At 39.2% G+C, this 22493-nt stretch overlaps 1 long non-coding RNA gene across 1 annotated transcript in view; it reads left to right on the forward strand.

Annotated features, from left to right (window-relative positions):
* The window catches only part of LOC150082825 (uncharacterized), a 339289-nt gene that overhangs the window by 239725 nt on the left and 77071 nt on the right, over positions 1-22493 (forward strand). Inside the window, exon 2 of the long non-coding RNA XR_016547197.1 lies at positions 6212-6265. This is a non-coding gene — a long non-coding RNA (uncharacterized LOC150082825). The remainder of the gene's footprint in view (positions 1-6211; positions 6266-22493) is intronic.

Raw genomic sequence — 22493 nt, forward strand, 5'->3', positions numbered from 1 at the left:
AGATCAACGCTAATAAAAATTTTCTTAACTTTCGATTACCTTGGCCGATCTTCACGAAGTTGATGTCCATGGACACATTTTGAAAAGAGGAACTTAATGGACACAAAATAAATGAAAATGTGACACTTGAAACCAATAAACGGCACAACAAATAACGGAGCACCAAAACTATGCGTGTGGCCAGTACTTGGTCAGCGCCCTCCTGCTTGGGTGGTATATTTTCAACAGAAGTAAAGGCCTTCGGCCCAGAGTCGTTGGTTGGTTGGTTGTAGTAGGGTTTTAGGCACATCAGAAACTTGCGCCATATTGCGCCGTTTATAATATGTCTATAAATTGCGTCTGTTCTGTGGTCGATTTGCTGTTTGCTGGACGTAAAACTGGAGTTTCGGGAGAAGAAACTATTCTACCTTCCCCTGAGACTGACTTACTCAACCACGTTGTGGAAGAGCCCCATAAAATTCCTCGCGTCATTTGGCGGGATCGAACTCAGGTCTTTTGCACCCGGTGTGGAAAGAACGGATTTTGTATCAATTGTGCTACCCACAAGGACGGTAGAGAGTCATGAGAAGTCATTATAGGTGGCGATTAGTGGTAACCAAAGTCCTTTACAGTAGTAGATCTATATTTTTATTTTAAAAAAATATTTTTTATATTTTTATTAATATAAAACAGTACGATTTTTTTGGACATTACAGATTACGTTAATCAGCGACGCATAACCAAAACAACTCACGAATTGAGCTGATTATTGATAAATTCCAGATAACTAGCAGGGCGCCTCCGTAGCCAGGTGGGAAGGAGCAGCAGTGCGTAGCACACGCTTCTTGATTAAACCGGGGTTCGAGCCCGTCATCACCAAATACGGAGGATGCGAAAAGGTCAGGGAATGACCACTGCATATCCCGGAGCAATATGGCCTTAGTTGCTAATTCTCCTAAAAACCAAATAACAACAAATAACTAGCAGAGCCAAATTTATAATGATGCAGCGGTTGCGTAGAGAAAGATAAATTATACTGTAATATGATCATAAACATCAAATCAGCAGAGTGTGGTGCAGATAAACCCGAATATTCTAATTAATTTTATCAGTACCCAAAGATACTCTATCCTGCAAAAAAAGTTACAATTTAGGCCATACTCTGACGCTGTTATTCAGAACTTAACTTCACTAGCTATAGGTTACTTTAAGTAAAAGATTTGAGAAAACTCAGAGTAATTGAACTAAAAGTGCAGTCTTAATGGCAGAAATAAATGCTGGTGACACTGATGATAACTGACGTGATGTCAAATCACTTTGCATTGAATATTATTCCACTGGCATTGCATACTTTTCTGTCTCTCAGAAAAGGTCCGGCTTCGAATCCCTTCAGGGTGCGAGGAATTTTATGGGATTTCTTTTCAAAACGTGGCCGAGTTGGTCTCAGACGAAATTTGCGCGGTACTTCACCCCCCCCCCCCCCAAGAGAACTGTTATCTTGCTCGTGTATGCATGCTGCATTCACTCTTTTTGTGTGTATGATGCAACTCTACGAAGAATGTTCATCAATGGCACAAGAAAATATCACTCAAATACTACTAAATGAACCTCAAATACTACTGCTGCCACAATGAAACTGCCTTCTGCCTAAAAATATCTCATTCCATATCGGATGATATCATGCTCGGTGTCGCCATAGTCTTCTCTCTACGCACCGTTGAACAACGGATTGTGATATAAATTGATGTACACACATGCACACAAAATGTGTGTACAGGGTTATTGATTGCTATTGCTTGAACACACAGTGTTCAGGCAATAGCAATCAGCACAGTTGTTACGAAGAAACAGAGGCAATAGCACAGAAAGGAACAGAATGAGCTTCGGAAAGACGCTTATCGAATTTCAAATAGACAAAATCTTCCAATGAGCATCAGCAGTTTGTCATTGCGTTGCGTTGAGTGCCTGATATCCACAGAAATGAGTGTAAGTACGTCCGCGGTTCGTAGGGAGTTGGCTGGCTCGAGTTTATGATAGAGCTGCTATTTACAAGCTTCGTATCATACCAAGGAGCTGCAGACGTAGTTTAGCAGGACTTCCTAGTCCATTGTTCTTTGACGGTGGAATAGTGAAAATAGGTCATATGGAAAGATGAGTCGTGTTACAATGTCTGATCTGAAGATGATTCTCTAGTTCTGATTTGGAACGTTGGTTGTAGTTCCAAGAACCGTCAATCCGGTTCTATACTGACCTTTTGGATAATTCTGCAGTTTTATGGAAATGGTACCCCATGTTTATCACGACAATGCTCCATTCATACAGCGAGCAGTGTTTGAACCTAAATTGGGGAAAATTAAGTCCAACATGTCTCGCCGGCCAGGAGTGCATACATGAATCCGATCAGGCACTTTTAGAATGAATTGATATTTTTAATTAGGAGGTTGCCAATACAGCTGAACTGTCGACTGCAGTGAAAGAGGAATGGGCACAAATTCCTTCTACAAGGAACTGGTTGAAAATGTTGATCAATACTATCATTGGTGTCAGAGGTGTGCCTGCACTTTATTAATTGGTTCGTTGAAACTCGTGTGTTTCTAAACGTGAATACTTTCTCCGAATAGTTCTGTAGAATGTATATTATAATCCATTATTAGTTTTTGCATCATAATCCATCCGTTGTTTTTGCAATAATGGATTCTATACTGACGTAAATAATCAGTGAATGATCGAACGATATCTGTAAATACCACGACACTGAACGATAGAAAAACATGAAACTGCTGAATCCAATAGGCTCTGAGGCTATGTTTTGTGTATGTTCGTCTGTGGCTTAGTTGGTAATAACATGTTCTAATTGAAAGGTCTGGGTTTTAATTCTTTGAATGATGTGTTAGAATCTTCATGTAAGCTTTGCTTCCTATTATCTTTGTCATTTTGTTACTAATTAGTGACTTCCCTAATTTTTCACTCAGCACTGAGTTAGTTTGTCGCAGAACGAAAGTCGCACAGTTTATTTAGCAAAATAGACAGCTGACGTCAAAAAGATACAGAATGAGTTTCCTTTGCGTTAAAATCTGAAGTTAGCTCTCTTCGTTTTTTTTTTTTTTTTTTCCCCTGCTCCTCTCTCTCTCTCTCTCTCTCTCTCTCTCTCTCTCTCTCTCATCCTCATACTTCTCTCTTGGAAACTGGACTCTTCCACGTGCATTTTCCCCAGGGTGAATTGGAATACCTGAATAGCAATTTATCCCGAAGCCATTTCCACACACCTGCTTTTCCTTCGTTGCCTTCATTACTGAAATGTTTAATTGACTGGCCTGGGGGCAGGGAGATAGAGAGGAACAAAAGACTGCCAGAATCCCGCGATATTTACAAAATGAAAAGAAAACGTGGAGTCTGGAGACATACATTATGTGAGTTGTGGAAAGTCCATCCTCCGGCGCAGCTATACTGAATAATCCGCGACATCCAATAATATCACGCCCGGCAGCCATTCGCGTTTCCATGGTAACCGCGTGCCAGACCTTCTGTTGTGTTGTGTGTGTGCGCGCGTGTATGTTCAGAGCCGACAGCTGTCTCAAAGCTGCATTCAGCGCCGACGGCTACTCAGGGAAAACTTCTGGGGGAAGTGGTTATAAAAACGGAGAACATATTGAATGGCTTCAGGTGCACTCCGGTGCTATTGGAGAACTTGTAGAGTTGCAGGGCAAAATGAAGTGGCCGCCTTGAACGCTGGGATGTTCGGGCATTACTAAGAGACCACTTCAATGAGACATAATAACTTCGTGAAAGCGCATAAGAAATCAAGACGAGACCAGAATGGAAATGTTGATGGAAAATGTAAGTCAAAAGACTGCAGCAAAACTTATTTCAAACCCCACTTGGGGCTGGAATGGCGTGTTAGTTTCTTATACGCTATCAATAAAATGTTAACTTATTTCATTGGCTTATCGTAATAGGATGATGATTGGAGATTCTCCTCTATAGTTATTCTTGACCTAGCCAGTTGTTCGTCTAGTAACATAATTGGAATATATACCTAGCTCACGTGGTTTTGTCTCAGTTTTTGGTAGGTTGAAATTCAGCCACTTTGGGTCATAATGGAATGGGTTTCCATGCAACAGAGGAAGTGAAGCAGACCGTTGATATCCCAACGGTTGTTCTAACCGCGATGGCTGCATACTGTAAATCATGGAAACTTGGGAAAATAATGTAATCTCCATTTGAGGTAGTTTTAAGTTTAGAAGGACGTTCAATGTGGTTACTGAAATTTATTACTGACAGTAATTACTTGGAGGTGTCTTTTAACGGGTCATTTAGGGGTGCTAAATAACCATAGCTCAATAAACCGGCAGAAATAGAAGTGGAAAAATGGAGATTTTTTTCCCCCTAGTTTGCGGTTCACGAAGCTTGTGATTCGAGAACTTTTTTTTTTTGTTTGTTTGTTTTGTTTAATGATTTCACAGGCTTTCAACTGTTCATAATAACAAGACTAATGCGAAAAATGCGCGATTCAGGTGATATAAATAGACTCATATATATATTTAAGATATTAGTTGTAGTGGTAAGTTCTAATAGTGCAATAATAGACAAAGTTAAGCCGGCTATAATGTATAACACGAAAGCTAGTAAGTTATAGCTTCTCAAGCAACCCAACGCCTTATGCAAGTGCCCAAATATCTTATTGTAATGGATGGTTCTTATACATCTTTAATGTTATTTTATTCTACCTGGGTATCTTATACTACTTGACTATCATTTGGACACAGTTATGCTGGACGATGACTACAGAAATGGATAGCTCGTTAATTATGGTTGGTACATTGAAAGGGTTAGCCCTCGAAAAAGTCCCTTTAACATTTTAATTTTTCTTTTAATGTTATTGATATGTAAGGTTTTCCTTACTTTATTTGGCATATATATATTTTTTCCAGTTTCCGTTGGGCACTTGCATAAGGCGTTGGGTTGCTGGAGAAGCTATAACTTACTAGCTTTCGTATTATACATTATAGCCGGCTTAACTTTGTCTATTATTGCACTATTAGAACTTACCACTACAACTAATATCTTAAATAATATACAGATGGATGTAATGTTTAATCTTGTAAGATTCCATTAATCGGATCTGTGATGATTAATATATATATATATATATATATATATATATATTAAATTTGATATATTTATTATAATTGAGCTAGTAATTAATTATTCATTTATGCATTTTACATACTTGGGATATATATATATATATATATTAAATTTGATATATTTATTATAATTGAGCTAGTAATTAATTATTCATTTATGCATTTTACATACTTGGGATATATATATGTATGTATATTTCTATCATTGTTTTCCTCTTAGAAAATAGATCCTGGGCATATTCACTGAGTGCCTTGTAGTTCTCTTGAGTGTCTAACAGTCTGGGTTCTTGGTTGTCTGGGCTATATTGGATTGCCGTTATTAGGCGTAGTCGTAGGTCGTCATACAAATCGCACTCAAACATTAAGTGTCTCCAGGACTCCGGGTTTCCACAGTGACAGTCCGCGTTATTTATGATGCCAAATTGGTGAAGTTTAGCTTTAAACGGGCCGTGTCCTCTAAGGAGGAATATATATATATATATATATAATATATATATATATATATGTGTGTGTGTGAGAACATACATTATGAGTAGTATTACCTATTTGGTGTAAAATTTCTGTCCATCGAGACGAGATTCGAGCCGAAGCCTTTTTCATGCATTTTCATTTCAGGAAGAACAGCTACATAAATGTTTCGTGCAGGATACCTAATACAGTATGTTCTTTTTTTCAAAGACATCAAACGGTCTGTAATAACGATTAAATACTGAGAAGAATGCATTCTAGTTCATATGTACGAGCTCCTGTAATTCACCAATATACACGATCCTGCCAGAATTATTTTTAAAAATTAATTTATGCATTTAGATGGATTATTCGATCCCTCTTCCCCAAGTTAAACTGGTTGGTCATAAACACATTTAGCTTTAGTAGGGAATGCTCATTTTGTGAACTAATTGCAGTTTAAAAAACTATAGCAGATTACATTATAAAAACTAAACCTGATCCACCCCTTCCCTTTATCCGCTCCTCTCCCTCTCTTATCTTAGTGTTAATATAAATATTGACCTGTATTGTCTTTAAGTGCAGTAGCATAACAACTCCAGCATTCAAAGTTTCTTTTATTTATTGTCTCTTCTTAGATCATTACCCTGAAATTCTTATGTGAACTCATTATTCTCATTTTACAGTAAGAGGTAAGTTTGACCTTTGCAATTGCAGAAATTTTTTTTTATTATTAATGTTTTCTCAGATATTTTGGAAATATGTGTTACAGCATCTTTGTAGTTCTTTTAACATTTATTGACAAAAACCGAAATTAATTTTTTGTCTTTCTATAGAGCCTTGGTAGTTGGCATTTTTATCATTTTGCATACCCAACCTGGATAACGGATTTCAGGAAAAATTCACTCTATCCAGACCTCATGAAATATTTCGATATACCATTTCAAGAGGAATAGATTATCCCTAGTTTTTCTCACGAAATTGAAACATTTGGTACTCTACCCACGTTTTGTTACATTTCACATTTTTCCGTAATCGTATAAAGGGAGAACGGGGTGGCCCTGGATACGTAACAGATAATAACATATAAAACATATTTAGCATTAGTAGAGGCATTTGATGCAAGAAAGCAAGCTTATGCAGCATCAGACAAAAAAAAAAAAAAAAAAAAAAAAAACACTTCACCCCTCTGTTCGTTCGAAATACCTGTCCAGCTGAGCCTTAAACTTATTTAGGTTATCAACTTCCACAACAAGGGATGGAAGTCTGTTCCACCAACCAACCAACCAACCACCCACCCACCCGCTGGCTGGCTAAAGTCAAATTTCCGCACGTCTATCCTACATCTGTCTTTCCTCAATTTGAATTTATGCCCTCTCAGGTGATTATTCTGAGCAAGAGGAAAAATCCCATCAGCATTGAGCATGCTCAAACCATTCAAGGCTTTATACACCTCTATCAGATCACCTCGCTGGTGCCTAGTCTCCAGACACTGTAATTTGCAAAACTTAAGCCTTTCTTCGTAAGAGCACCCCTTTGTTTCATTCAATAATCTTGTTGCCCTTCTCTGTACTTGTTCCAGCAGCTCTTCAATCCTTCTTGAAATGAGGCCTCCAGACCTGTATACAGTATTCTAGGTGTGGCCTGACCATTGCATTATACAAGGGAATAATCACCTTATCCCTGCTAGAAAAATTCCTATATATCATGGACAATACACCATGAGATACTCTTGCAGCCCGTCTGCACTGCTCAGAGAACTTCATATCTGCCTGCACAACCACCCCCCAGGTCCCTTTCATTCTCTACCACTGTCAGTGTTGTACCACAGAGTTGATACGTTGCACTGGATTGCTGTTTCCCATATGTAGTACTTTACATTTGTCAATGTTAAAACTTCATTTGCCACCTCTGAGCCCATCTGCTCAACCTTTTCAGATCCTGTTGCAGCAGCATAGTGTCAGTAGTGTCCTTAACAACCCTGCCAACCTTCGTATCGTGTGCAAACGTGGACATTAAGCTTGATATACCATCATCAATATCATTTATAAATACAGAAAACAATAATGGACCCAACACTGAACCCTGAGGGACTCCACTAATAACATTAGTCCACGATGAGCAGTGTCCATTGATTACCACTCTCTGTCTTCTCCCCCTCAACCACCCCTTTATCCATAGCAGCAATTTTCCTCCAATTTGTGCAGCAGTAAAAACCTGTGCAGCAGTAAAAACCTCTATCAAATTAGAGGTGACCTGATTGAGCTTACCAAGCCCTGTAGACCACACAATCGGTGTCTTTCCTTGTATGGTCACCCTTTTGCTGATCTCACCATGTGAGATGTCCTTCTTTGGACACTTTCAAGAAGCTCAATGTCTTTTTGCAGATGAGGGCTCCATACTTGAACATGGTATTCCAAATGTCTTACAACTCCAGACCTGAAGAAACTGCCTTATACAGTGAAACTAAGACCTCCATACCTCTACGGAAAATGTCTGATAAATCAGCAATAGGGCACCATGGGCTTTCCTAGCTGCATGTTTATACTGCTCAGAAAACTTCATATCTGCCATTATTAAAACTCTCAGAACACTTTCTTCCTCTACTGTTTTTAATTCAACCCCATCAAGCATATAATTTATTTTGGGATTGCTATTCAAACCTTACATTTTGCTGCAATAAAACATAGCTGCCACTTTATTGAATATTCTTGTAGCCTGTTCAAGTCATCCTGAAGGAGCACTGCTTGGTGCTGATCATTAGCATTAGTGGAGTCATATGATGCAAGAAAGCAAGCTTATGCAGCCGGGGGGAAAAAACTCCCATTTCACCCCTCCATTCGTTCCAAATGCCTGTCCAGCTCAGCCCTAAATTTATTCAGGCTATCAACCTCCACAACCAAAGTCATTTCTAGTTCACTTCTAGTTCTTATCAAGAAAGGCTTAAATTCTGCAAGTTTCACCGTCTGGAGATTTGCGAGGTGATCTGATTGAGTTGTATGCGGCCTTGAATGTTTTGAGCAGACTCAATGCTGATGTGAATCTTCCTCTTCCACAGATCGCGAACCTGAGAGGCATCAATTGAAGACAGACAATTGAAAAACAGATGCGCTGAAATTTGCCTTTAGCCAGCGGGTAGTTGATTGCTTCCATCTGTTGTGGAAGCTGATAGCTTAAATAAATTTTAGGCTCTACTAGATAAACATTTTGAGTGACTGGATGAGTGAATTTGGAAGCGTTTTTTTTTTTTTTTTTTTTTGTGATGCTGCTGTATAAGCTTGCTTTCTTGCATCATATGTCTCAACTAACGCTATAAGTTGCAAAACTTTGGAGGTTGATTACCGCCAGGAAAAGTTGGCTGCTTATTGATGTTATGTGTCTGTACAAATGAAATTTCTTTTCTTAGTTTCTCATCACAAGCATTAGGCATGGGTAAATATTTAGTGAAACAGTACTTCTACAGTAATATTAACTTGGATCAGTGGATGTTTAGTCATCGAGCTGGAATCATTTTGGGAGGGAGCGGATGAATCTTTCATAGTTTTCATCTCCTAAACATTTTTCTCACACGAGAAACTTCTGCGACGTTGCTTGGACAAACATTTGACGTCCATTTTAACCGAGTGAGCACAGACGATTACTCTGCATTCCTGGCATAGAATGGGTAGTTCTCTCCCGCGGAGAAAACAGAATCATGCAAGATATCGTGTTTGTGACATTTATAATTCCGGATCTCTAAACCGCCTGATCTTATCATCTGACAGTTTCTAATTAGGTGTGGGGGGTAAAATTTATTATTATTATTTTTTTTTGCATTGTTTTGGTTGAGGTTGATTATTATATATGTATTTTTTTTATGTTATATTGCAAGTGTATGTCTACGTTGTGGTTTTTTTTTTTTTTTTTGTTTGTTTGAGCACTCCCGGGTTTGAGCAGTCTGGGAGCGGGAAGTGCTGGCACTCACCAGTCTTGCACTTCACTGGTGGGCGCAGGATGATTGTGTTTAACTGCACAGAATGAGATAGTGAACCCAGGCCCGGCTCCTTGTGCTAGGGACGGGAGCCGGGTTGTGTTTGTCTATTTGATGGCTGTTCCCTGGTGGTAGAGAGGCCTAATACCCTTACAGGCCAGGCCAGTACGTTTGAGAATTTTCTTTTGTTTTTGTATATATTGAACACAGGTGGAGATAGGTGCAAGCCCGGGTGCCACCGACGACAAGATTATACATGAATTATAGGCATGACTTACGAATTGTAGGGATGACTGTTTTTTCGTGTACTTGAATTATACTTTTTGTAGAATTGGCTGAGCGATCATCATAAAGGGCTTGACGTAGCCCAGTGGTCAGGAGCGAGAGTGCATAGCACGCGTTCCTTGAGTGGACCGGGGTTCAAGCCCGTGACTACTAAATACGATAAATATTTGTATTGACGATTTATTGTAAACTCTACTGACTTGGCTGTCGTGCCGGAGTATACACAGAAAATTTAGAAAATTTATCAAGGATACAATCCCCCCCCCCATTCTGTTCTTTATTCTTTTCTGTTTACTTTAACGACATTTTCTTTGTTTCGTAAATTCAAACTAGAAATTAGAGCATGTGCTGATGATCCGAAATTTTAAAAATTCATTTTTTGGACGACTTCACAAGTCTTTAAGTTTGTTCTAACCATATTCATGATTGGATAATTAGGAACATTTAATAAACTTCCTGAAAAGTTGCATGAGCCGTTTATATCGAAGCATTTTCGACACCCGTGTCTGTATTAGGAGTTAGAATTTTGCTCTCTCATCCGACAAATACATTGCTGCTTCGGCTTATTAGGATTGTCACTTCTTTGTTGATTTTTCTTCTCCTACGCATTGCGTCACAAGTTCATTCAGAGGAGAACCCTGTGGGCTGGAGGTGTGAAAATGTATCTTCAATTCACAAAGAGGACTTAAAGGGTAACATGAGTCACTACATACCTGTTAGTTTGACTTCTGTTCCAGGGAAAATAATGGAGTCACGGATTAAAGAAGTAATACAGGACCATCAAGACAGGAAGGCAGTTATACTGCAGTTACAGCATGGATTTGTTAAGGGGAAATCTTGTCTAGCTAGTTTCATTGGATACTATGACAAAGTAATAAAGGAACTGGATGCAAAAAATAATTTTGCTATCATATATTTAGATTTCAGAAAAACTTTTGATATTGTTGCACATAAAAGACTGCTGTACAAATTAGAGCAGTATGGTATTAAGGTCAAGTTACTGTTATGGATAACGGGATGGTTGATTGGGAGAAGACGGTGGTTATCAAATGGCACTGCTCTTCGTGGATTTTAGTGGAATTCTCCACAGTTCAGTGCTGAGTCCATTGTTGTTTCCTATATTTATTGATGAAGGCATATAGGGCCTAATTTTGCAGAGTGGTTAATCACAGTAATCAGGATAAGCTACTGCAAGAAGTTCTAGACAAATTAGGCAGATAGGCTCAGAATTGGCAATTGACGTTTAATATTGACAAATGCAAGGTACTTCATAATTCCAGATTAAAGTACCAACTGTGTAGTACCACACTCAGGGTAGTAGAAAATGAAAAAGATCTGAGGGGGTAACTGTGCAGTCAGGTATGAAGTTCTCTGAGCATTGCAGACAGGCTACCATGGCAGCCTATGGGGTTTTGTCAATGATATACAGGAATTTTGCCACCATGGATGGATAAGAGGCGATTGTCCCGTGGTATAAGGAAATGCCCCATCCTGAGTACTTTTTTTTTATGAAAAACACGATAGGTATTAGAACCTATATTACTTAATACCGAGCGTGGGTTGAAACCAGAAGAAGAAAGAAGATATTTGTTAACATTACACTTGAATTTCTGTGGATTGTAATTTTCAGGAAATACTTGTGAAAGGAGATTGTTCCAGAAAACGAAAGTTGAAGGAATAAATGAGGAAGAAGAAAAGTTGGTTCTGTGAGTTTGAAGTTGAACAGTAAAAGGATGTTGACTGGTTACGGCACATCTTCGAACTGGTTTGGAAGAGAAGGGGGGATTATAGACGCTAGTTCAGAAGAACAGTGCCCATGGAGGTAACTGTAGAAAAGATGCTCTCTTCTAAAAATGCAGAAGCAGAACGTCTATGAGACAGAGTGGAGAGACTTTGTAAGGGATAGGGATTATTAATTAACCTATCTGCTTTCTTTTCTAGAAGCCTGAGAAAAGGTATAGTAATACTTAGTAATAGTGTTCGCCGTATGGTGCAAAGAAGATACAGGCTTCTGTTGCACTGCAAAAAAAAAAAAAAAAAAACCAAGTAGATAAGAAAATACAAATTATATGCTTCTCTTTTCACACAGGTAACTAACTATCCAGTTGACCTTTGAATTTGTTCAAATTATCAGCCTCAACTACCTGCGAGAGCAACTTGTTCCAACAATCAACGACTTGCTGACTTAGAGAAAACTTCCTACAATCTAATCTGTATCTCAACCCTAATTTGAATTTGTGGCCCCTAGTTTTGGAATTCTTTATTACGGTAAGAATTCCACCTTAATTTATTTTACTAATCCCTCCCAGAGCCTTGTAAATCTCAATCAGGTCACCTCTGAGGTGCTTGGTTCTCAAACCCTGTAGCCCACATAATCGGAGTCTTTCCTCATACGGTCGCCCTTCTGCGGATCTCGCTATTCATGTTGCCCGTCTTTGCACCCTTTCAAGAAGCTCGATGTCTTTTTCCAGATGAGGTTTCCACACTTAAACACAGCATTCCAAATGTGGTCTTATACAGTGGGATTATGACCTCTTTATCTCTACAGGACAATGTTCTATAAATCGTCGATAGGACACTGTGGGCTTTCCTGGCTGCATGCTTACACTGTTCAGAAAACTTCGTACCTGTCCATATATAACTCCCAGATACCTTTGCTCCCCCACTGTTTTTATTCAGCTCCAACAAGTGTATAATTTATTTGTGGGTTGCTATTCCTCAAGTGTAAGACCTGGCATTTAGCAGCATTAAAACAGTTGCCACTTCTCTGACAATCTCAGAAGTCTGTTCAAGTCATCCTGAAGGAGCGCTGCTTGGCACTAATCATTAACGATTCTGCCAATCTTTACGTCATTTTCAAATTTTGACATCACGCCTTCTATCCCCTCGTCGATATCATTGATAAAAATGAGAAATAACATTAATCCCAAAACGCATCCTGAATATACATTAATCACAGCCTTCTGCCCTGCAGCTACCCAGCAATCCATCTTAGAATCTTACCAGTAATCCTAGTCTATTCTAGCTTATACAGTAACCTTTCATGAGGGTCAGAGTCAGATGCTTTGCTAGAATCCAAATAAACTATGTTGAAATTGTTCCATAACTTCAGGCGCCTCCGTGGGCAGGAGCAGCAGTGCGTAGCACACGCTTCTTGATTAGACCGGGGTTCGAGCCCGTGCCCACCAAATACGGAGGATGCGGAAAGGTCAGGGAATGACCACCGCATATCCCCCGAGCAATATGGCCTTAGTTGCTAATGCTCCTAAAAACCAAATAACAACAAATAACAAATCCATAACTTCAGTTTAACTGTGTCAAAATAGCCAACTAAGTTAGTTAAACACGATTTTCTCTTAACGTAGCCATGTTGCGTGTCCTTCAGAATGACATATCTAAGTGTCTCTGGATTGCACTCTTAATCATTGCCTCTAAGATTTTTTTCTACCACTGAAGTCAGACTAACCGGTGTGTAGTTACCAACTTCACTCTTAGAACCGCTTTTATGTATTGGCGATACATTGGCACTTCTCCAATCCAAAGGAATCTCCGGAGTCCAAAGATGCCCTCATAATTAACCTCAATGGTTGAGTACACTCCCTCGCGCTCTCCATCGAAACTACAGGGAATATGCCATCATCACTGGTAGCTTTATTTGCATTTATGCTCAAAAGCTTTACTAATAAAAAATCATCTGTAATTACGACATCACTAATTTCATATGGCTTAGATTCACTCGCACAGTGTCTTCTCAGCATGAGGGATTTTTCGTCAGTAAAGACCGATGCAAAAAGTACCAATTCAATTCGCCCCCAAAATCAGCTGGTTTATCTAAGACCTTCCTAAACCCAGTGCACAAGGATCCGATCTGATTAGCTTTCTTCTTCGTTGTATTCATATGCATGAAAAATTCCACGTCCGCACTCTTTGCTCTCTTAGCCAATGCTTTCTCATACGCAGCCTTGGCCTCCATGACCTCATTTGTGATACTATTGCAAATCAACTTGTACCCGTTGTTGGCTTCAGTTCTTTTCATTGCTCTGTAACTGTCCCATGCTGTCTTTTTCTGCTCTATTTGATCAGCCAGCTCCGCAGTCATCCATTTCGGCATCCTCCTGCAATATTTTCTTAAAGCTATGTATGCGTGTTTATGACTTATGTGATTTTTGCTTTAAAATTATTCCATAATTCAAATATATTCGCCATCCCTCGGCAATCCTCCCAATTCAGAGATGTCATATAGCGCCCCAGATGTGGAAACAATATTCCATGGAAAGGCGAATTCGAGATTTGTAAAGAGTGAGTAGTATTTTAGAAGAAAAGTAACGCCGAGAGCAAAAGAGAAAACCCAGTTTTTCTAATGCAAAGGAAGAAGTATTTCGATGTGCTTGTGCCAAGAGAGATTAGAAGACAGGGTAATTCCTTAGTATACATAGTATAGATGTGTAATATTTCCCAGAAATCTGAGTACCATCGAAGATAAGCACAGGAGCAGGGCAATTCTTTTTGCGTGATATAAGAGAGAACTGAGTTATATAACGATTGAAATTAACTTAGTTATCTTTGCCCCATGGGAGAATTAACTGGAAATCAGCATTTAAGGAAATTATTGTGGATATTCAAAAAGTTTAAACTGTTTGTGCAGGGTGTGGTTTCTTAAACTGGAGGGTGGAACGCAATGGATTTTCATCAGCAAATCTATGGATAGGATTTCCAGTCAAAGGAAGATCATTAATATACAAGGGGGGAAAAGTGTGGGAGAAAGAATTGAACCTTGGTAACACCGGCATTAATGGAGAAGTTAGAAGAGAGAGAGAGCCATCTGCCATCACCGCAGTGAGCAGTTAGAGAGAAAATTGGATACACAATTACAAAAGCAACAGTTGGCAATCCGACTGTTGATGGAAGCTTATTTAGAAGACCTTTATGTCAATCACGACATTTCAAAAGCATGTGAAATGTCAAGAGCAGCTGCTTGAGTTTTTGCAAACCTTTCCATCGAATTTGTCCATAGTTGGATAATATAAACAAGCCAATATGTCACCAGTGAATCGACACTGACGTTATCCATATTGCCGATCATTGATCAGATGGAAGGTTTCATTCAAGATAATTTAGCTTTTGGCGGTTAATGAATTTTTTTTTATTTTATGTGAACCCCAAATACGAGAGGTATTAGAACCTATAGTACTTAGTACCGTGCTTTGGTTGGAGGATGAGAAGACGAAAGAAGATATTTTTTGACATTGGACTTGAACTTCTGTAGATTGTAATATTCAGGAAATACGTATGAAGGAAGGTTGTTCCAGAAAACGGCAGTTGAATGAATAAATGAGGAAGATGAAAAGTTGGTTCTGTGGGTTTGAAGTTGAACAGTAAATGGATGTTGGCTGGTGGCGGCACGTGTTCGGACTGTTTTGAAAGAGAGAGCGGGAATTATAGAAGCCAATTCAGAAGAACAGTGCCCATGGAAGTATCTGTAGAAGAGGCATGCAGCAGAAACAGTACGTCTATGAGAAAGCGAGTGGAGAGATTCTGTTAGAGATGAATCATTAATTAACCTAACTGCCCTCTTCTGAATGGAATCAAGCAGCCTGAGAGGTTTTGGGGGCACCACCCCCAGATGTGGGAACAATATTCCATGGCAGGGCTAATTTGCGATTTATACAGAGTGACCAGCTGTTTGGAAGAAAAGTAACGCCGAGAGCGAAAAAGAAAACCAAGTTTTTTAGATGCAGAGGAAGCAATATTTGTAATGTGCTTGTGCCAAAAGAGATTAGAAGTCACGGTAATCCCCAAAAGAGATATATCATTTTGCCTAGAAATCGTAGTGTCACTAAAGATAAGCATAGGAGCAGAAGAATCCTTTTTGCGAGATATAAGACAAGACTGAGTTTTAGAAGGGTTGAAATCAACTAAGTTGTCTTTGCCCCACTGGAGAATTACCTGAAGATCGGCATTTAAGGAATTGGTAGCAGATTTTCGAGAAGTTGAAGCTGATTGAGCAGGACAAGGTTTCTCAAAATGGAAAGTGGAATGCAATGTGCTATCATCAGCAAAACTATGGATAGGATTTCCAGTCAATGGAAGAAGGTCATTAATATACAAGAGGAAAAGAGTGGGGGAAAGAACTGAACCTTGGGAGACACCGGCATTAGTGGAGCAGTTAGAAGACAGAGAGCCATCTACCATCACCCTCAGTGAGCGATCAGAGAGAAAACTGGATAACCAATTACTAAAAACAGTTGGCAAACCATAAGATGGAAGCTTGTTTAGAAGACCTTTATGCCAAACACGATCAAAAGCCTTTGAGATGTCAAGAGCAACTACTTGTGTTTCACCGAACCTTTCCATTGAATTAGTCCATAAATGGGTAACATAAGCCAGAATATCACCAGTGGATCGACACTGACGGAATCCATACTGGCGATCGTTGATCGGACGGGAGGTTTCTAGGTAGTTTAAGAGTTGGCGGTTAATTAATTTCTCCATTACTTTAGAAAGAGTAGAAGTAATTGCAATGGGACGATAATTGGATGGGAGTGATTTGTCACCCTTTTTAGGAACTGGCTGGATATGAGCAAATTTCCAAGCAGAAGGAAAAACACCTTTGGAATAAGAAAGTGAAAAAAGGCGGCAAAGAATAGGAGTAAGTTCAGGATTACAGGTTTTGAGAACAAGTGGAGAAATACCGTCAGGACCTGGAGCTTTCGTAGCATCAAGATTCATCAAAAGCCTTCTGACATCCTTTTGACGGAAGACCACAGGAGGCATTGAATGGAGCGTGTTGGGAATGGTGGGAGGTGTTTTACCAAGATCATTAATACATGAGCTGGAAGAAAAATGGGATGCTAGCAGGTCAATTTTATCCTTGGCTGAAGTGACAACAGAACCATCTGGTTTGGACAGAGGTGGGAGCAGAGATGGGCAAAAGTTGTGGCCAATAGCTTTGGCAAGAGACCAGAATGCTCGGCTACCATTAATGGGCAAAAAGCAAGTTTTATACTCTTAGCCTGTTCAAACTCTAGCTTGGACTGATTAATAACTGCTTTACAATTGTTGCGAGCTTTGGTGTAGGCAGAAAATAAAGCTGAAGAATTATAAACAAGCCAATTACGATGTGCAACATCCTTCTCTTGAACAGCTTTAGCACATTTATTGGAAAACCAAGGTTTAGATAAAGGACGAGATTTTAAAGTGGAGTGTGGGATAAAGGATTTGAATGAAACGATCTGAGCAGACGTTGACATCAAAAGTTTTGAAACAGTAATCCGACCAAGGGAAAGAAGAAACTACCATTTTGCATTCTTGTAATGCCAAACAACAAAAGGTTCCATTGGAGAAGAGACAATCACCAAGTTGTGATCTAAAGGACCTCTCACTTCGACAGTGTACTTAGAAGGGTTGTTTGTGAGAGAAAGATCAAGCGTATTGGCTGTATGATTAGGATTGTCCGGTGTTCTTGTAGGTAAATGAACAATCTGTGCAAGGTCATTAGTAATTGCAAAAGCCTCAGCATCTCAACCTGCTGGGTCGGTGTGACTAGAAAACGGAAGCCACTGGAGTTGTGAACATTAAAATCAACAAGGAAAATTACCTCACTGTTAGGAAAGTTGGACTGGGGAAAGTCAAGTTGGAAAGAGAGGAAGTCAAAGAGCTCCAAGTGATTAGTGGAATTGGAAGAACGGTAGAGACAACAGATGAATTTGACACAATGAGGTAGAGAGATTTTAAGCCAGAGAAGATCAAAGAGAGGAGATTCCAAATTGCGAAGTCTCTGACAGGGAATGTCAGAACGGACATATGCACAAATACCACCTTTGAGGCGAAAGGAATCATACAGCAAATAATTTGGGCATCTGAGATGAGCAGTAGTTGAATCAACCGATAACTGAGATTCTGTCAGAAAAAGCACATGGGGTTTGGCAGACTGCAAGTGGAAATGGACATCGTTGAGATTAGAATTGAGACCACGTATATTTGTGAAATGAATTAGGAAGTGCTTGGGAGGTTTAGATCTTTTCGCAGATAAGCTTTCTCTATTAGTTTGACAATTCATGGTGTATTCAATAGTAAGAAAAAGTGGGTGGGACATGCTGTATGAAGTAATGAAATTTTTGGATATGGCGTACACGTGGTAAGAATATACCCAGATCCTTGACATAACGTGGCCTCGACAATGCTCCCCGCATACACACTACTCGGACTCCCTCCAGTCACTATCTGGCAGAGTAGTGGCAACAAGATTATACACTAGCTGATCCGGAAGCCACCTAGAGAGTTACCAATAGGTTCGGTCCGGTGTACTAACTAGCGGCCGGCCTGCGAACACCGTTTTAGAGCTGTACCCTTGAAATGTAAGGAATATTGGATCTCGCCACGACGTTCATCATAACCTCAAAAGTCATCAATCATACTGCATGATGGAAGAGATGGGGAAGGGTTGACCGGAACTTAGCTCTAGAGACTAAACATGGGTTCCATCACTTCAAGCCTCCAATAAGCAAAGTGGTGGTATTGCACCAGTTGATGAGAGTGATCTTTCACCTAGTACTGCCTGGTAACATAGAGGGGCGACGTTCCTACATGTGGTGTGGGCGCCACACCCCGACCCCTGCTTACGTTGGTTCACACCTGTGTGGTCACCCACCATGTACTTGTGCATGGAGGTTATACCCAGGATTATTAACAGTCCCACCATCGTGAAGGTGCAAGCAGAGGATTTGGCTGTCACAGACCGTCCGGACTTCGCCGGAATTGGGTCCACTTGACTTGAGTGTCACCCGAATATCAGTTCCATCAGCGTTTTAGACTCCCAGGTAGCAAGTACAGCTTGTCTGGCATATCTGAGAGAATGTCTGTGACAATCTCAAGGACCAAAATGAATTTCTCCATTACTTTAGAAATAGTAGAAGTAAGTGCAGCGGGATAATTGATTGGGAGGAATTTATCACGCTTTTTAGGAACTAGCTGGATACGAGCAAATTTCAAAGCAGAAAGAAAAACTAGTGAAATAAGAAAGTGTAAAAAGGCTATACAGAACAGGAATAAGCTCAGAGCACAGATTTTTGGAACAAACGTAGAAATACCATCAGGACTTGATGCCAATCATGGAACACTTTTCATCTCACAATATATTTACGGAACACTTGCCAAACACAAGTTTAGTGGGAGCCAAAGAACTGTTTGCTAATATTTTATTACATACGACTCTGTTGTTATTTGGTTTTTAGGAGCATTAGCAACTAAGGCCATATTGCCCCGGGGATATGCGGTGGTGATTCCCCTGACCTTTCCGCATCATCCGTATTTGGTGGTCACGGGCTCGAACCCCGGTCTAATCAAGAAGCGTGTGCTACGCACTGCTGCTCCTGCCCACCTGGCTACGGAGGCACCCTACATACGACGCACTGTGCATCAGGAGCATCTTTATTTCCAACACATGTAAAGCCGAAATTCAAATAACTGTCACCATCTTCCTCCATTTTGGTCTTTTATTAGTTGGTTCCTGTTTTTTCACTTCGGATTTTTGGGGAACAAAAGGCCGCGATTGTTCATCCTCACTTTGAAGTGTGACAATATTGTGTTCGTTTTCATCGACTACAGTTGCACTACTAGAAGTACAGTACTTGCTTCTCATTTTAAAGTTCCTTTTTTCAACCACAAATCCATGGTCATTTATTTTAATAATAATATTTCGAAATACTGATAATTATCAAAAAAAATTTATACAAGGAAGTGAGTTTAGTTACGATAATGGTTCGCTTCTCCCTTTCCTTTAACCCGTGTACTCCAGGCTAAATTGCATACGAATGACATATTAGATCACTACCTTGCTATTTTTTCGTAGATGTCATTGCCTCTACGCAAAAACCCGCCAAAATAAAGTGTTCCGTAGTCTATTTGATTATTTCTCTATAACAGTATATTAATAATCGAAAACAAAAATGTTAAAAATTATAATGCTACAAATATGCAAAATTTATTTATTTTATTTTATTTTTTTAATTATTAATTACGATTTTTCACGGAACACAGTTTGAGAAACGCTGGAGTAGAGTGTACTGAGAATGGTAGGAGGTGACTTATCAAAGTCATCAATACAAGAGTTAGAAGAAAAGTAGTATGCTATCATGTCAGCTTTATTTTTAGCTGAGATAGCAATAGAACCATCAAAGTTGATAAAGGTGGTAGTACATTTGGGAAAAAGTTGAGGCCAATAGCTTTGGCAAGATACCATCTTGCTCGACTACCATATAATTTCTACAAATTTATCCGGACAAGGAGCAAGATTTCTACTCCTAGCCTGTTCAAAATATAGTTTGGACTGATTAATAACTGCTTTATAGTTGGTGAGAGCTTTGATGTAGGCAAAAAATAAACCTGGAGATTTGGATGCAAGCCAATATGCCATATTCTTATCTTGTACAGCCTTAGCGCATTTATTGATTATTAACAATAATAATTTTACTGACACAATCTGAGCAAACATTGACATCAGAACACTAAAAACAGTAATCCAACTAAGGAAAAGAAAAACAGAAATCGCGCAGATCATACCGTTTTGCATCTTTAAAATGCCAAACAATGCGAGGGATGGAGAGGTAAAATGGGAAGTGGCAGCACTTCTTTTTTTTACCTCTGATGCTGTATGAGTTTGCTTTCTTGCATCATTTGCCACTACTCATACTTGAATAGTTAAAAAATTTGTTGTTATCAAGCTAGTTGGACAGCTTATCCTACCATTAATTGGCGTTGACATTATTTGTATCACGCAAGTTAATTACTTCTCTGTGAGTCAGACAAATTTATCCGGAATATTCTTACTTTATTCACAAATTATTTCATGATTAGCTGAACTCTCCTAATAACACTAGTCGGCATCAATTTCCTCCCTGAAATAATTTCTACAGATTCTCGCGGAAATATGTTCAAAAAACTCAGATATGTGCTTAAAAAGTTGTCATCACCCTCAGTTTTCAAATACTGCCCGAAAACGAAGACCTGTCGTTAATGCTTCATTTCCTACATCCCCGTTCAGACTTTTCCTGAAAACTTGAGAGCGGTCTCGATGAACACAGTGAAAGGTTTCACCAAGATATTTCTCAAATGGAAAAAAGATACCAGGGAAAAATAGAGTCAAAATGTGTTGGCAGACTACTGGTGGAATCTCGTACGGGAGACACCAATGGACAACAAAATAAGTGTTTTGTTATCAGATAAACATTTTTGTAAATAGAATAAGGTTGATAGAGCTATTGTTCAATATTTATTATTGTATGTAACATTTTCTTAAAATATATGAAATATTTTTTTACTAGAAACCAGTGTTTGACTTTAATCCCTTCTCCCTTAAAATGGTGGGTGTTTCAGCAATATGGTCTTCCAATATTTGAATTCAGCAACGTCAAATCTACAAGAATCACCTTGAATTTTAACATGGAGCGAACACCCCCCCCCCCCCCGACAAGTGTGATTTGCTTTAGATCCAATTCTAGATACGTCTCTTTTGCGCTTCATTTGTGTCGAATGAATTACTTTTACTTCGATTTTCCTCTTTTGGCTTCTTAGTTTAATCAGTGCGACTTGATTTTGATATATTCACTTTATTTGGTCGTTTGACAGATTTCTTAGTTAATATTTGTATCCCATTACAGTGTTCAGTTTTTTTTTTACCTTTTTTTAATGGTTTTCAGTGTTTTACTTTTTATATCTCTTTTATGTATATGTAAGAGGTACTTTTGTTTTTGTTCCCAACCAAGGATTAGTGATATTGGTTAAGCTCTCTAAGGTGGGTCATATAAATAAGACCATTAACAAGAGGAATTATCTTGTTAATGGTCTCTTCATTCACCTTGTCGGAGCTGGTTCTGGGGAGGTGCACAATTAGTGACAAACGTGGACTAATGGGCTTTTACATCACTAAACGTATAGAATGCCTGTTAATATTTAAAATAATATTTTATACTAATGACATATGCGATAAACATAAACATTGATTAAATTAAGTTCTGCTTCAGATAAATTATAATGTACATGTATAATCGATTTTTCTTTCTTTTTTTTTCTTTTAAGCTTCCGTAAATGTCTCCTACCTCTGCCCGACCACCTTCTCGGACAACTTTGTTGCTTCGTTACTCTTCCGAAATGTGATTGGCTATGTTGGGCACTAGATGATGGGGCAAACATGCATTATTTCAAGTCGTTATATACAATGCCCTCCTAAAATATTAGACAGTGTATTAATAATATGTAGTGGCGATGATAGCGGTCCTCTTGCTTGATATGGTTTGGTCTAGCTATGCACAGGTTCTCCTAGTGATGTTATTCCATTCCTGTTTGAAAATGACCTTCACATCTCTCAGCTTCATTAGTTATCTAGGCCTATCTCGGATGCATCGTTCCAGGTGATCCTACAAATTCTGGATGGGATGTATGTCTGCCGGCTGTGTCGACCTTTGCAGATGCTGCATCGCGGAAATGTTCCCCATACTATTCCTGCACAATTCGTCCTGTGTGGGTTATGGCATTGTCGTCTTGAAACAGTTCGTTGCCGCCCTGATACATCAGTATTATGGGATAAGCTTGGTGTGTAATAATGTTTGGATACACCCGAACATTACTGCAGACCAAGCAATAAGGAACTACAGTAATAACGAGAGGAC

The sequence above is a fragment of the Mastigoproctus giganteus genome, chromosome 7 (genome assembly GCF_048544385.1).
Source record: "Mastigoproctus giganteus isolate SK-2022 chromosome 7, ASM4854438v1, whole genome shotgun sequence".
Classification (NCBI taxonomy): Eukaryota; Metazoa; Arthropoda; class Arachnida; order Uropygi; family Thelyphonidae; genus Mastigoproctus; species Mastigoproctus giganteus.